We start from the raw sequence: 14,863 nt of genomic DNA on the forward strand, positions 1-14,863 counted from the left end.
TAATTTATTTCGTGGAAGGAACAATCTCTACTTTTGTTTTTCAAACTTAGATTCCTTTTTAAAAATAAATTATTATTTTTCTCATATTCATTTGTAATGTAACGACACGTATGATGATGCAATAGCGATGGAAATCTGTTGCCTTTAGTGGGGAATTGTCTCGAATTTGTGACGGAATATATTTCTAACTTGAAAACGGCATTATTTATTATGCTGGATATGTAATAATTGATTAAGATAATGACAAAGAGACTTAATATTTTTTGGAAAAAGATTTCCGTAATTTCAAAAGGAATACAAATAATGTTTCACTTTTGATTTATCATCTAAATCAAGTCCATATTTTTTGTGTTTTTCTTTTTCTATTATCTAATAAAATACAATAACAATTAATCCATAATTTTGTTTCAATATATTTCAATTTTGAATATATATAGGATTATTATTTCATACACTATTATTAGAATTTTTTAGACTCTACAAATAAATTAAATATATGATAAATGTGATATTTATTTATACAATTAAATTTTTTATTTTTTAATATGCTCTAATAAAATAATTTTTTATTTTTTTAACATGACAAAGCTCGGATGCCACATGTTAGAATTGTAAAATAAATCTAAAATTAAACTTAATAAATCAGGATCTATTATGTCAAATCATCAAGAATAAAACTAGATGCAGAAGTGTACCTGAATCCATGAATTCCTTAAAATTTTTTCGGATCTTGGCGATTTGATCTTCCAAATTAGCACAAAAAGAAATTCAGAGAATATTTTCCCTTTACTAAGGATGGGATATTAGAAAAGATATATTGTGTGTAATTTGGGGACCATAATCCTAATATATATAACTTTGGCATATTAGCCCTAATTCCTAATTAGCCCATCATTAATTAAAAATTAATTAGAACTCAATTACTAGAGTATCTACACATATTTGATCCATACTTTATTTAATAATTAAAGCCCAATAAACCTTAACTAAATTAGATCACTTTTAATTTGGGCTAACCTATCATGATAGTAAATAATAACATGTAATTATCCTTCTTATATATGTGGTGTCCATAATGTCCAACAATCTCTCACTTGGACCACATATATGTACTAATAACTTTATAATTATATGTCATTATATAATCTTATGAGCTCAAAATTTTACTATCATATCCAAAAGGTATTCCGAACAATCTCATCCATTAATTATGTTAACATAGAACCAAGGCAACTTTCGTTACATATATCTTAACTAAATCCATCCTTGATCACATATATTAACACAACCAAATGACATAGATCAAGTATGGATGTGTAGCATGGAAATTACATGCAATATGATCTAAACATGTCTATTTCCAACTGGTCCTCCTTAACCCTTAGTGAGATCAAATCTTACCAAAACCAAAGTGTGAATAAACCAAAAAATTTCTGCAGAAAATAAACTTAATATCTGTAAACTGAAATAACTGAAAATGTGTCTATAACATAAAAGCATTTAAAAGTACAAACTTTCACTAAAACAAAATATCCTTAAATGATATTACACCCATATGAGCAATGTGCTCGTGAAAAACCTTGGGTGTAGTCCTTTAGTAAGCGAATCCGCAATCATGGAGTTTTTCCTAATATGCTTTATAGACACCTAACAACTCTGAACTTTTACTTTAACAACTAGGAACTTAAAGTCTATGTGTTTTGATTTTGATATGCTCCTGTTGCTATTGGAATAAAAGACTACAATTTGTTTTCACAATTTGCACCTTAGTGACAAAATCTTGTATCCATATTCCATCAAAATCGGAGTCTGTATACCTGATGATCTTTAACTAATTAGACCTCTAATATGTGAGCATATAATCTTTTGTTCTTTGAAAATACCTTATAACCCTCTTGGATGCTATCCAATGGTCCAAACTAGGGTTGCTTAAAATATCTGTCTAACATCCCAATAGTGTACACAATATTCCAATTTATACAAACCTGAACGTACATTAGACTTTCCACTACTATAATGTAAAAAATCGTATGCATTTTTGTAATCTCAAAATCATTCTTAGGGCATTGATTGAGGCTATACTTATTATTGACAAACAGAATGTCATTAACATATAAAACCAAATATAGAACCTTACTCCCACTAAACTTATGGTATATACGATTATCAACAAAACTCATCTCTAAACTGAATGAAATAATCATTTGGTAAAATTTGTAATATTATTGACGAGATGTCTACTTAAGCCCATAGATGAAGTTCTTTAATTTGTAAATCATTACCTTTGCATCATTAGACACAAAGTTTTCTAATTGCACCATATAAATGTATGATTAATGTTACCATTGAGAAACCATTAACTTAATATTCATCTGATGTAACTTAAGGTCAAAATATTCCATTAAAGCCATTATAACCCTTTCTCTAGTGGAATTTTTTAATGGCATTCATTCTTGAGGTTGTTGTAACAGCACGTTTTTGGTAAAACCAGAACAATGGTTTCAGGACCACAAATTCGATTCTGGAAGGGAGATTTATTTTAATATTATTTTATGATCTACAGTACAATAATAATGTCGTATGAAAATTTCGTAAAGAAATTTTACCGATTGCATGTTTAACTTGATAAAGGATCAAATTGCACAAAGTGCAAAAGTTGAGTTCTAATAGCTAAAGGAATTAAATAACTATGGAATTTAAAATTTGAGGTCCTTATATGGCAAATAAACCATTAAAAATGATTAGTGGTTAAGGATGATGATTCATCCATGGAAAATTAATTAAAGAAAAGGATAAAATTGGAAAGTAAAATTTTAAAAGATGATAAATCATAAAAAAATGAAAATATCATCATTTTATCATCATCTTTCCCAAATAAAACATGGAAACCCTAGCTAAGAGAAAGTGAGCTCAAGCAAGCTATTTTGGCTTAATTGGGTAAGCATTCAAGTCTTGTTTTTAGTAATTTTCATGTTTCCGAGATCGTAATAGCTTAGTATAGTTATATCGGGGACTAATTTGTAAAGTTATCAAAATACTAGGGTTTTTCCATGGAGGAGTATGCATGAATTATGAAATTTTATGGTAGAAAATGAAATGTTGTTGATAGACAAACAACTTTTGTAAAGGGAAATTTGATGAAAAATTGATTTAGGGACTAAGTTGAAAAGATGTAAAAATTCATAGAAAAATTCTGAATTTTATGAAATATATTGGCTGTAATTTTTACATGTAAAAATCAGCTAGGCTTGGAATAAGAATTAAATTGCATGAATTTCATTTTTTGAGCTTAGGGATGAAATTGACATTAATTAAAAGTTTAGGGGTGAAATGGTAATTTTGCCTAAGATGTGAATTGAATTGAAATGAACATGAATTGATGTTAAATTCATTCATATAGATTCGGATAGACCAAATTCGGAGTTAGAACGAGGAAAAGAAAAAGTGTTGGATTAATAGATTTTACATACACAAACATTTGTTGAGGTAAGTTCGTGTAAGTAAATTATGTATATTTATATGCTTGAATTGAATGTTGTGTATGTGAATTGTATAAATGTCATATACATGAAATTGATTACATATCCGACAAATCCCGATAAATGTTAAATCCCGTTTGAATAATGAAATTCGGTGGATACAGGATTTTCTGAATTGGTTGTAGTCCTGCATAATAGTTCTTACTAGTATCCCATTATAAGCCCTCTCGAGCTTCCTGTTATATGGTTCCTGCGAGCATCCCGATTGGTAATGATCCTGCATGTGTTGCAGACATACCGCAGCTCTTTGTGAGTGCCCTGTTATATGATCAGTATTAATCCTGCATGTGTTGCAGACATACCGCAGTTCTTTATGAGTGTCCTGTAATATGACTCTCCAGAGCTTCTTGATATGGCTCGCTTGAACTTCCCGACATATGGCTATCCGGAGCTCCTAATTAAAGGCTCTTCGTGAGCTTCCTATTTAAAGGCTCTTCGTGAGCTTCCTAATTAAAAGTTCTTTGTGAACTTCCTGATTATGGCTCTTATGAGCTTCCCGTTATATAGCCCGGATAAGTTTCATGATTAATGGCTCTTTGTGAGCTTCCTATTATATGGCTCAAGAGAGGATTTCCCGATCATGTACTTTAATGAGCACCTTCGAATATGAATTGACGGATTTCTGATTTGTACACTTCGAGTGTACTACTTGTGTATCCATCGATGTTTTCAATGATTCAACGGGTAAAATCCTGACATGAGAAAATATGAATACGAAATAAATTGTTGCACGTATCCACCTGAAATACATGAAAATGATGATACATGATATATGGAAATATGAGATGATGATATATGAACATGGAATTTGTTTGATGAATATGTTCATCCATGATTATAGAATTGTACACCTCAAGTGAACTACCCGTGTAACATTGATATTTCAAATGATTTAATGGGCAAAATATTGACATGAAATAATCTGAACTCGAGATGAATTATTATGAAAATGTACTTGAAATACAGGGATATGATTTGTATATATTATATGAATACATGATGTGGAAAGTATATGTACATGGAAATCTAATTATTGTTGAGCCCATACATATTTCTTGATATTTATATGAAATATATGACTAATAAGGGTGATGAGGATATGTGTTAGGGCTCATGATCCAATTGATTGAATGTGCATTGTAGATTTATCTGGAATTTAAATGAGTGGTAAGTTAATTGCTATGTTATACGAACTTACTAAGCATTTCATGCTTACTCTATTTTATTTTTCCCTGTTCTATAGTAATTCGGAAGCTCATTGGATTGGAAGCTTGGCGGAGATCACTCACACTATCTATCGACCCATTTCGGTACATATGGTAAATCAATTATAGTTATAATGGCATGTATAGGTTAATTGACTAATATTGATATGTAAATGTTTTGAATGAAACTAGCCATTAGAATGGCTTGTGTTTGACATATTTTGATATATTTATAAGTGGATCTATCATGTTTGAAGAATAAATGTGGTCATACATATATGCATTTGGTAAATAGGTAAGTATGAATGATAGATTAACATGATAATAAATTGTCATCTGAGGTACCTAAGGGTATATTGGCTATATGTGATATAATGTCATGTTTAAGACATAATTTAGACTTGTTTTAAATACTTTGATATGGTTTGTGAATGTATTTAAGTGTTGGTTTAGGTGGAAAACAAGTTTGGTGAGAAATGTGGCTTGGAAAATAGCTTGTTTTCGTTCACACGGGCAAAGACACGGGTGTGTGTCTTATCCGTGTGCGATACATGGCCTAGCACATGGGCCCTGTGTCCCCTGCATCTTTAAAATTTCAAAACAGATTGCCCAGGTATTTTCACATGGCTTAACACACGGAGGTGTGATTTGGCCGTGTGACCCCTACACCTTCACATGGCCTAGCACACGGGCATGTGATCAAAGTCAGAGAGTTACACAGCTTGAGACACGGGCGTGTCCATGTTCACACGGCTTGACCACACGGGCGTGTGACCCCCGTACCTTGGAAAAAATTTTGAGATTTCACGAAAAATTCTCTAAGTACCCAGTTTAGTCCAAACTCATTTCAAATGCATGTTTTGGACCTCGAGGGTTCACATAAGAGACTTTATGATTGATTTCTGATATGGATAATGTATGATGTAGAATATTTGTTATTTGATCTGTAAATTTTGGTAATGCTCTATAACCCTATTCTGGCGACGGATTCGGGTTAGGGGTGTTACAGTTGTTGAGTTTGTTCTTCCGGAACAATTACCTAATCTTGAATAAGGAGTTATTCAACATTGTCTTATTGAGGTTCTGGATTCACTTCTTAATCAATGATAGGTATGGGAACCTAAACATCACCAAAAGTGATAGTAGAAACTGAGTTAGAATTCAATTCCTCCTTAAAAGCAATGTTTCTAACCTTATTTCTTCCTCCAAACTCAACATCCTAAAAGAATGTTGCAATTCTCATCTCAAAAATATTCCTAATTGTGGGATCATAAAATTCATAGCCTTTAAATCGTTCATAATTTCCTTGACCCTTATACTTTATAGACATCAAAGAAGTCAAAAGTGATGTCATTTCAACCTTATCATTTTTAGCAAAGCATTTCTCAGTTTTGTCAAGGAAACCTTGGCCTGAGTAATCTTTTCAGATTTTGTGCCCCTAAAGACTTCTAAAATGTTGTGCTTCATGATCATTAGACTCATGCAATTTGAATGATCCCACCTTTCAAAATCTCTTTTAACATAAGGGGTGTTTTCTGTAGTGAGAGGTACAAGTTTTTCTTCCCTTAGTACAAGGTCTAAGTTCATACAACCAAGCACTATAAGTAAGTGCCTTTTCCGTTCACTGAAATTAGTCCCATTAAGCATGGGTATAGAATTTATATTAGCAGATATTGTGGCTGTAAAAGATGAATTAGCTGAATATAAAACAAAAAATAAATAAAAATAAGCCCACATCAATATTCATAAGTAAACAATAAATTCAGGATAATGACTAATCCCATATCAAGATACCAAACACAACATTAATATCAAGTTTTTGGATAGTAATATTAACAGTAAGCGGTACTCTTGTTATAGCAATCAAACATTGACAATAAATTATGTCAAACAATGTATTAATCTTTGGACTAACATATTGCTCAAATAAAGTACCTTATAATTGTCACACATTTATCACCATAAATGCTGTTGAAATTCTGCCAAATATTAATTTACCTTTGGGTCAATTAATAAACACATGAATCACAAAAACATATAATCATCTTGATATTTTAAATAAACTAATCTACGCAAAAGAGGTCACTTTGGTGGCATTTTGTTTCAACTAATCTATTTAAAATATTAGACACCCTTAATTAAAATCCAAAGCCAAAATTTGAATTTATTTGTTTCAAAATATTTCTTTTAATTTCATCCAATCAAATTAAAAGATAATAGTATATATATGTATATATATTTATCCCAAAACAACATACAATGATGTTGGCAAATATAATAATAGTTGAATAAATAATAAACCATAAACAACCTCATATAAGACTTCAAATTTAAACCAAAATAATTTGAATAAAGGTAAACCTCATCTTAAGATATCAGACACTCCTTTAATATTTCATCTTTGGAGAAAATATTAACTTGTAAGTGATATCTTGGTGTAGTAATCAAACATTGACAATAAGAACATGTCGAACAATAAATCTTCTTTTGGGCCGATTTATTACTTATATGTAAAACCGAATAATCATCACATGTTTATAACCATAGTTGCACATTTAATATTATTAACCTTCATTTGGGCCAATCAATATCAACATAACTTAAGTTACATGCACACAAACTTTTATATTTTAAAACAAAATAATTTATACAAAAAAAATTACTTTGGTGACTTATTGCTTCAATTAAGTTATTTTAAAAAATATATAAACATACCAATATTCAAAAATTTAAAATTTACCCAATAGTCAAATATCAAAACTATTTTTTTGCTTTATAGACTTCGAAATAACCCAAAATAAGGCTATCTTAATAATGCAATAAAAAACCGAAAACCTTACTTTTTGACTATTTCTTTTTTATTTCAAAACCATATATATCAAAACCAAACAGAAATAATGTAATATATTTAGATGATTAATGTAATATTTTTAAAAAATATTACAAAATTTAAAAGTTTGAACATATAAAAGTAAGAGTTATTTCCATTAGAGGTCCCAAAACGGTACAAATTCTATAAATTAGTTAAAAAAATTTAATTGTGTATTTAAAATATCTATACTTGTTGATTGAGTTAGTGTCGAGTTGACTTGGGATAACAATTTAGTTATGAAAGGGTAATTAATATTATTCTAAGGATATTTTCATCTTGCCATATTTTTATATAATCTTCAAATAAAACAACTAAAAATCATTATTTGTGAATTCAACATAAGACTAATAAATTCATATCCCCTTGTTACTCCATTAATAATCGTTTGTTGATATATTTTTATAATATAAAATATTTTCGTTCACCCACATAGTGAGTGTGATAAAATCTAGTTATCATTATATCAATTAGATCTTTTCGTTAGTTTAATTGTCGAGTTGCATTGAATGTTAGCTCAGATTTGACATAAAATGTGCTTCAAACATGTAGATTAAACTTTAAATACCTTTGTATCTTTTCCACATATAGCTTGAATTTTATAAATTTAAAAAAAGATATAACCTTGTTAAATTTTAGTGGCATGATTTTTCTTTAACATATTAGATTCAAACTATTCATATAGTAAGTATATATGCATGTAACACCCCAAAAAATTTAAAGTTAGACTTTTGGAATTTTTCATAATTAAATTTCTATATCTGTGGTTCTGTGCTCTACTTATGTGTTTGAGGTCAAGACTTTGAGTCGCGTCTTAGAAGTTTTGCTATTTTATTTTAAGATAACCTTTATCCTTGAATTACATATTTAAGTCTAATTCTGTGTAAACCTGTGTTAAGAATGAGCCTGCTGGTTTGATGGTTAAGCTTCTATATCTTATCTGGTCCTGTGTTTAAGTCTAGATACATGCGTTAAGAAATATTTTTGCTAATTTTTGAATTTCTGACTGGTGGTTTAAGCATTTAATTTAACGTCTTCTTCTTTTTTTTATTTCTTTCCTTTTCTCTTTTCTTTTATTTTTCTTCGTTTTTTTGTTTACTAGTTGTTCCTTTTGTTTTCTTTTATCATTTGCTTAGATTCGTGCTCTTTGTCTGTTACTGTTGTCGGGTAAGTTCATTTCTGTTAACTTCGTGAGTTTGACTGTTCAATTTCTAAAATCGTTGGTTGTTGATATTTTTATCAAGAAATTAGTTTTTGCTTAAATTATTGAATTTTTTGTTTATGTGTTCGATTAATGTCTTTAGGAGGAGGTCTCGAGGACAACGGTCCTTCTAATGTTCTAGATTTGTGAAATTCGGTTTGGTGTGGAGGTAATTGTTATGTTGAGTTGGGGTTTCATGTCGAAACGTTTCAACAATCGTGTTGCACGTTAATTTTGGTAATTGTTATGATCTGTCACTTAATTGGCTATTGATTGTCCATTCTAGGTCTCTGAAATCCTCTACGTTGTTCCTACTTCAAAATCACTTCAGGTGCATATCAGAAACTCAAGTTTTTGTGAATTTCAGACGCCAAAAAACATGGTTGTCGACGTCATATGGCTGTGTGCTAGGCCATGTGGTAGGTCGTGTGACAGGTCGTGTGTTAGGCCGTGTAACACACTATCTACCAAATACGAGCCACACGGGCAAGGGACACGGACGTGTGTCCAGGCCGTATGTGGTTAGGATAGTGCAGGGTTCACACTGGCCAAGGACACGGATATTTGTCTAGGCTATGTAACTCACTGAGTACAAGATAAGGATGACACAAGTTAGGGACACTGGCGTGTGTCCAGGCCGTGTGACTCACTGTTGTTTTTAGATACCATATGAGCTAGAGACACAGGCGTGTGTCCAGGTTGTGCTACTCACTGTTTGCGATTTAGGACCACATGGGCGGACGTCACGGGCGTGTGTCAGGCCGTGTAAGACATACGAGTGGGCACATAGGCGTGCATCAAGCCGTGTGGAACCACATGAGAGTGTGGGCAAGGTCTGTAATTTCTCTCCAAGGTTGTAAGCGTCGTCTAACGTGAACGTAGGCCTTCCGTTGTGTACTTATGACTTGAATTAGACTGTGTGAGTACTATCTGATGCTTTTAGATTGGGGTACTGATTGTATAAATGTATACTGATTAGATAATTGTCGATGATATTGATCCGTATTATCTTACTATGAATTGAATCTAAATTACTGTGTATATATTCTTGATATCTGTAATCTATATTTACATTGGATGAGAATTATGTAAAAAAGGAAGTAATCTATTCTGATTCAGTGGCTAAGCCACGATTTATATGAGGATCTTGCGTTAATTGCAATTTGATCTGGCAGTTAGTCTGCATCTCATTAAACGTGTCGGATTGACACTATATGGTGTGTAGGGATGGATGAGTATTAAATGCCCTTAACGGTGTGTTGGGTGGTCAAAAATGGTGTGTACCAAATGGGAGTAGAAATAACTACATATGTTTCTGATCTATTCTGTATCTGAATTGGAATTGTTCTGCCTTATAACTACATATGGTGTGTAACAATTGTGCTTTTAATTGAATCTATGTTGGTTATACACTGAGTTCTCTACTCACTGTGTTGTTGATTGAATTTCAGGTAACTCACAAGCTTGATCAAGTCGGCGTAGTGGGAGCTCGATCAATCTGCTTTCTATATTATCATGTAGTTACAATATTTCTTAGTACTATGATTTTTCTAAGATTGTTGAACTATCAGTTGGATTCTATGGTTGTTATGTTTCGTCAAATGTTTTTAACTGTGCTTACAAAAGTTGGGTTTTCTTTATAATGTTAATGTGACTCTTCAGACTTGGTCTAGACGCCTAGGCTGGGTTTCAGGTGTTACAATACACATAACCATGAGGTGTAGTGTGGTGATTACTCACCTCATTCCCTAATCATGAAGTCAGGAGTTCGATCTCCACCCATGAGAATTGAACACATTTCATGGCCAACAATTTATCTCTTTAAAGAAAACTTCGGTGATAAGAGAATAAAAGTGAAGGAAGAAGAATTTATTATTAAAAAGACGGGGGTTGGGGGATCAACTTTCAAAGTTTCCCTAATGAACTAAGAGAATTTCAAAATTTTAAGATAAGTTGGTGCATAGTTGGATTAAAACTAAATTAATAGATCAGTTTGAATTGGATTATAATTCGGTCTAGAATCAATTAAGCATATTTTTAAATGTTAATTATCAATTAATTCAATTAAAATAATTAATTAACCAAATTAATTGAATAACTAAAAATAATAATATATAATGAAATATATAATATTTATAAGCCCAATATAATGGACAAAAGAAACAAATTTATGTGGTATACGACAATAGGTTGTAGGTTAAGGCAAAAAAAATTAAAAATTAAAAATTTTGTTATTATGTTTTTTTTAAGTAAAGAAGAGAACAACTATTCTAGGTAAGGATGTTTAAACTTCGAATAAAATCGAATTAATCGATTGAAACAATCTAATTCGATTAATCGATCGATGACTATACTTAGTTCAGTCGAATGTCAGTTAATAGTTTTTTTAGAATTTCAATTATCGATTAATTTGGTTTGAAATCGAATAATTAATTGAATTAACTGAACTTAATAATTATGTAGTTTTTCAAGACTTAAAATTCCAGTTAATTCGGTTAACTTTTAAGACAAATGAACATTATCAAAGTATTTCTTTTATATGTTTCATACTTGTTTTAACCAAAAGACAAAAACATATAAATTTTGGTTAATTCGTTAATCGAAGTAACTGAAATATTTCGGTTCAATTAATCTCTTTTAAAAAAAATTAATTCAATTAACGGTTAAAGGATTACACAGTTCAGTTAATTTAATTATCGCTAATTCGATTCGGTTATTAATCGAACTGACTATTTGAACACCCCTAATTCTAGGAACACCCAATTGAACGACATCCTCATACAAGGTTCGCAACATTACCATTGGAGGAGAATGAAAAAATTGAAGCTCTATTTCCTCTCTGTATATGTGTTGAATGAACACATCCCATGTAACGATCTGAAAGTCAATGGTGTTGGAAAATGTGGTTTTAGAACCTCGTTTTGTAAATCAGATCTGTAAATATTTTTATTAAATGTTTATGGAGTTATATTAGAAGTGGATTAAATTTTGATTAAGTAATTTTATCGAATTAGGCATTAATTCAAATAAAGGGGACAAATCGCATAAGTGATAAAAGTGTAATTTGCTTATGATCTATAAATAGAAATCATGACAGGGATTTAAATACTAATTATACCTTTAGATTTCATTTAGTGGTCGGTTGGGGGAATTAAAATATGTATGTTTGATGTTATAAAACATTAACTAAAATGCTAATAAAAATAAAAAGAAAATACAATAGAAATTAACATAGTGGGAGAAGAAAAACATTTTATCCATCTTCATGCAAGAATACCGAATGCGAAGAAAGAAACTCTCCACGCCATTAATGAAGGGTTCAAAGCTTTTAAACAAAAATTGGTTAGTCAATTTAGTCCACTTTCTTGTAATTTTTATATTTTCAGAATCCTGGTAGCTCAAGCTAGTTGACCCATGTCGTATTTTTTGATATTATTAATGTAACACCCCAAACTCGGCCTATACGTTATGGCTGAATTGGCGATGTCACATGGAAAGAGTATGAAGACAAGATTGTCGAGTTTAAAAACTGTTACAGTAAGTTAGCTTTTATTTAATTCGAAAAAAAACTAGTTCATTTGCTTTAAAACTTGTCTTTTAACGAAAGCTTTTGTAACCAATTAATTTAAGGAAATCGTTTCTATTTACGAAAACCTTAGTTTATAAAAAAATTGCATTTTGTTGAGTTGCAGTTACATAGTCCAAAAGTTACATAAAAACCCCAAAATAAGTAATAAATTCTAGACATTAACGAAAAATAGTCTAAAATTCACGTGTGGCCACCGTCGAGTCCTCTGCTGCACCGACCCGTCAAGTCTGGGGATTACCTGTACAAATTAAACAGAGAAAGGGTGAGTTTTTGCAAACTTAGTGTGTAATTCCTACAGAAAAATGTATATAGATAATCAACCAAAATTTGTTAGATACAGTCTGGGGCCTGTGCCCATCACAGAATCAGTTTGGGCCTTAGCCTATTCAGATACAGTCTAAGAAATACATTAGGGACTTGGCCCATATCAGATACAAAATGCAGATACAACAAATCAGAATCCTACCCACCAGTCTCTGCACACCATCTCTGTCTAACCCTACACACTATGTGGGGATTAAATCAACCCACCCATCCCTACACACCATGTTGTATCGAAATGCGGCACATAATCAGAAGGTTGCAGCTGAGCTGCCAGATAACAGGCTTAATAGCCTTTCAGACACTTCCTCTAAATATCATCAACCCACCCCGATACAATGCAACATACAAAATATGTGATGCCATTGCGCAATTAATAGTACATACATTCAAATATCATAAGTCATGCTTGGTATAGAAATCAGACAGACAGATCACACATATAGGGGTCTAAGTAAAGCTTAATGATCCTACAATAGGTCCATAGTCGACTTGGGTGACCCGTGCAACCTTATAGAACTTTTCAGAAAAATGGGCTCACACGCCCATATGGCCCTCTCGGCCCAAATTGGCCTTGGCCACGTGATCCATTTTTAATGAAACCCTTGCTACTTAATTATTCATATATATTTTCACTATTTACTTATATGTTCCTTCAAAGCTGTCTACTTGAGTCACTATTCCTAAATTATTTATATCTTGAGCTACAGAATTTCGAATTAAGACCCACTTGATGTATTTGAAACTAGACTCAAATAAATTTCTACCATAAAATTTTCAGAATTTTTGGTTTAGCCAATAAGTACAGTAAAATCTTCAAACTTACCCCTGTTTTGCTGTCTGACAGCTTCGTCCCTTCTTTGCTAAAAATTTATTATCTCTTAGTACAAAATTTGGATGATATTTCCATTTGTTTCTATTGAAAATAAACTTATTAATAATTTAAAAATGTAAATTTTAACCCCTAATTATTTGTCTCCAATTTTTGATGATTTTCCAAAGTCAAAATAGGGGAACCCAAATTAATTCTGACCTTGTCTCACAAAGTTTATTATATCTCACGATTTACTATTCCATTACTTACACAAATTCTTCTATTAGAAACTAGAATCAATAGGCTTTAATTCCATATTTTATTCATCCTCTAATTCAATTTTCACAATTTATGGTGATTTTTCGAATTTAGCCTACTACTGCTGTCCAAACAACAAGCAATTTCGGCTTTTCGCCGAATCTTTTTTTTTTGCGTTTCGGGTACAGATCAGGTTTTGTTTGATGCTAAAATAGTCCCCGAGCACTCCAAAGGCTATAATCAAGATACTCAACATCAATTTAATGGATTTACAAGTGAATTGATAACCAAGAACGAACAGAAACCCAACTTACCATCAATGATAACCCTCCGTTTAACTATTGTTAAGACGAGAACACCGAATTCACCAGTCCGAGCCTCCCCCTATGCCCAAATCGCAGAGAAAAAAATTACGATTTCAGTCGCTAAGAGATTCATGATAGAAACAAAGAGAAACACTTACTGAAACTGAGTGAGCACTAACTGCGTGCGAAAACGAAGGAAAGTAAATGGATTAGGGAAAATCAAGAAAAAGAAAAAGAAGAGAAAGATGGAAAAACTCAGAGAATTTCGGCAAGAGGAGAGGGAGAAGAATAGATGGTAGAATTTTTTTGAAAAAGAGAGTAAAAATTCGGTTATGAGAAAAAAATAAAATAAAATCCTGAGAACCCCCCAAATCCCTTAATCTTCTCCCCTAATTCCCACTACACATCCACTACTCAAAATCCCCCTATTACACAACTCTATCCCAAAATCTGAAAAAAAAATAATACCCTTGCCTGTATAAGGATTCGAACACAAGACCTAAACCATAATAACACACTATATAACCACCAGACCAGTAGGCCCATTCTGATGTAATTTACGCAACAATCAAATAAAAGCCTACTGAACAAGAGTAAGGCCTAATTCATTCAAAATACCAAAATTTTCCAATCGAAGGCTTGAATTTGGGACCTCCCAAACACTCCCTGAACTTATAACCACTAAAGCTGATAGATATTTGTGTCATATTTTCACAATAACGAAATTAGAAATTTTGGGGAGTTACAACTTTACCCCCTAAA

Source organism: Gossypium hirsutum, chromosome D08, assembly GCF_007990345.1.
Source record: "Gossypium hirsutum isolate 1008001.06 chromosome D08, Gossypium_hirsutum_v2.1, whole genome shotgun sequence".
Taxonomy (NCBI): domain Eukaryota; kingdom Viridiplantae; phylum Streptophyta; class Magnoliopsida; order Malvales; family Malvaceae; genus Gossypium; species Gossypium hirsutum.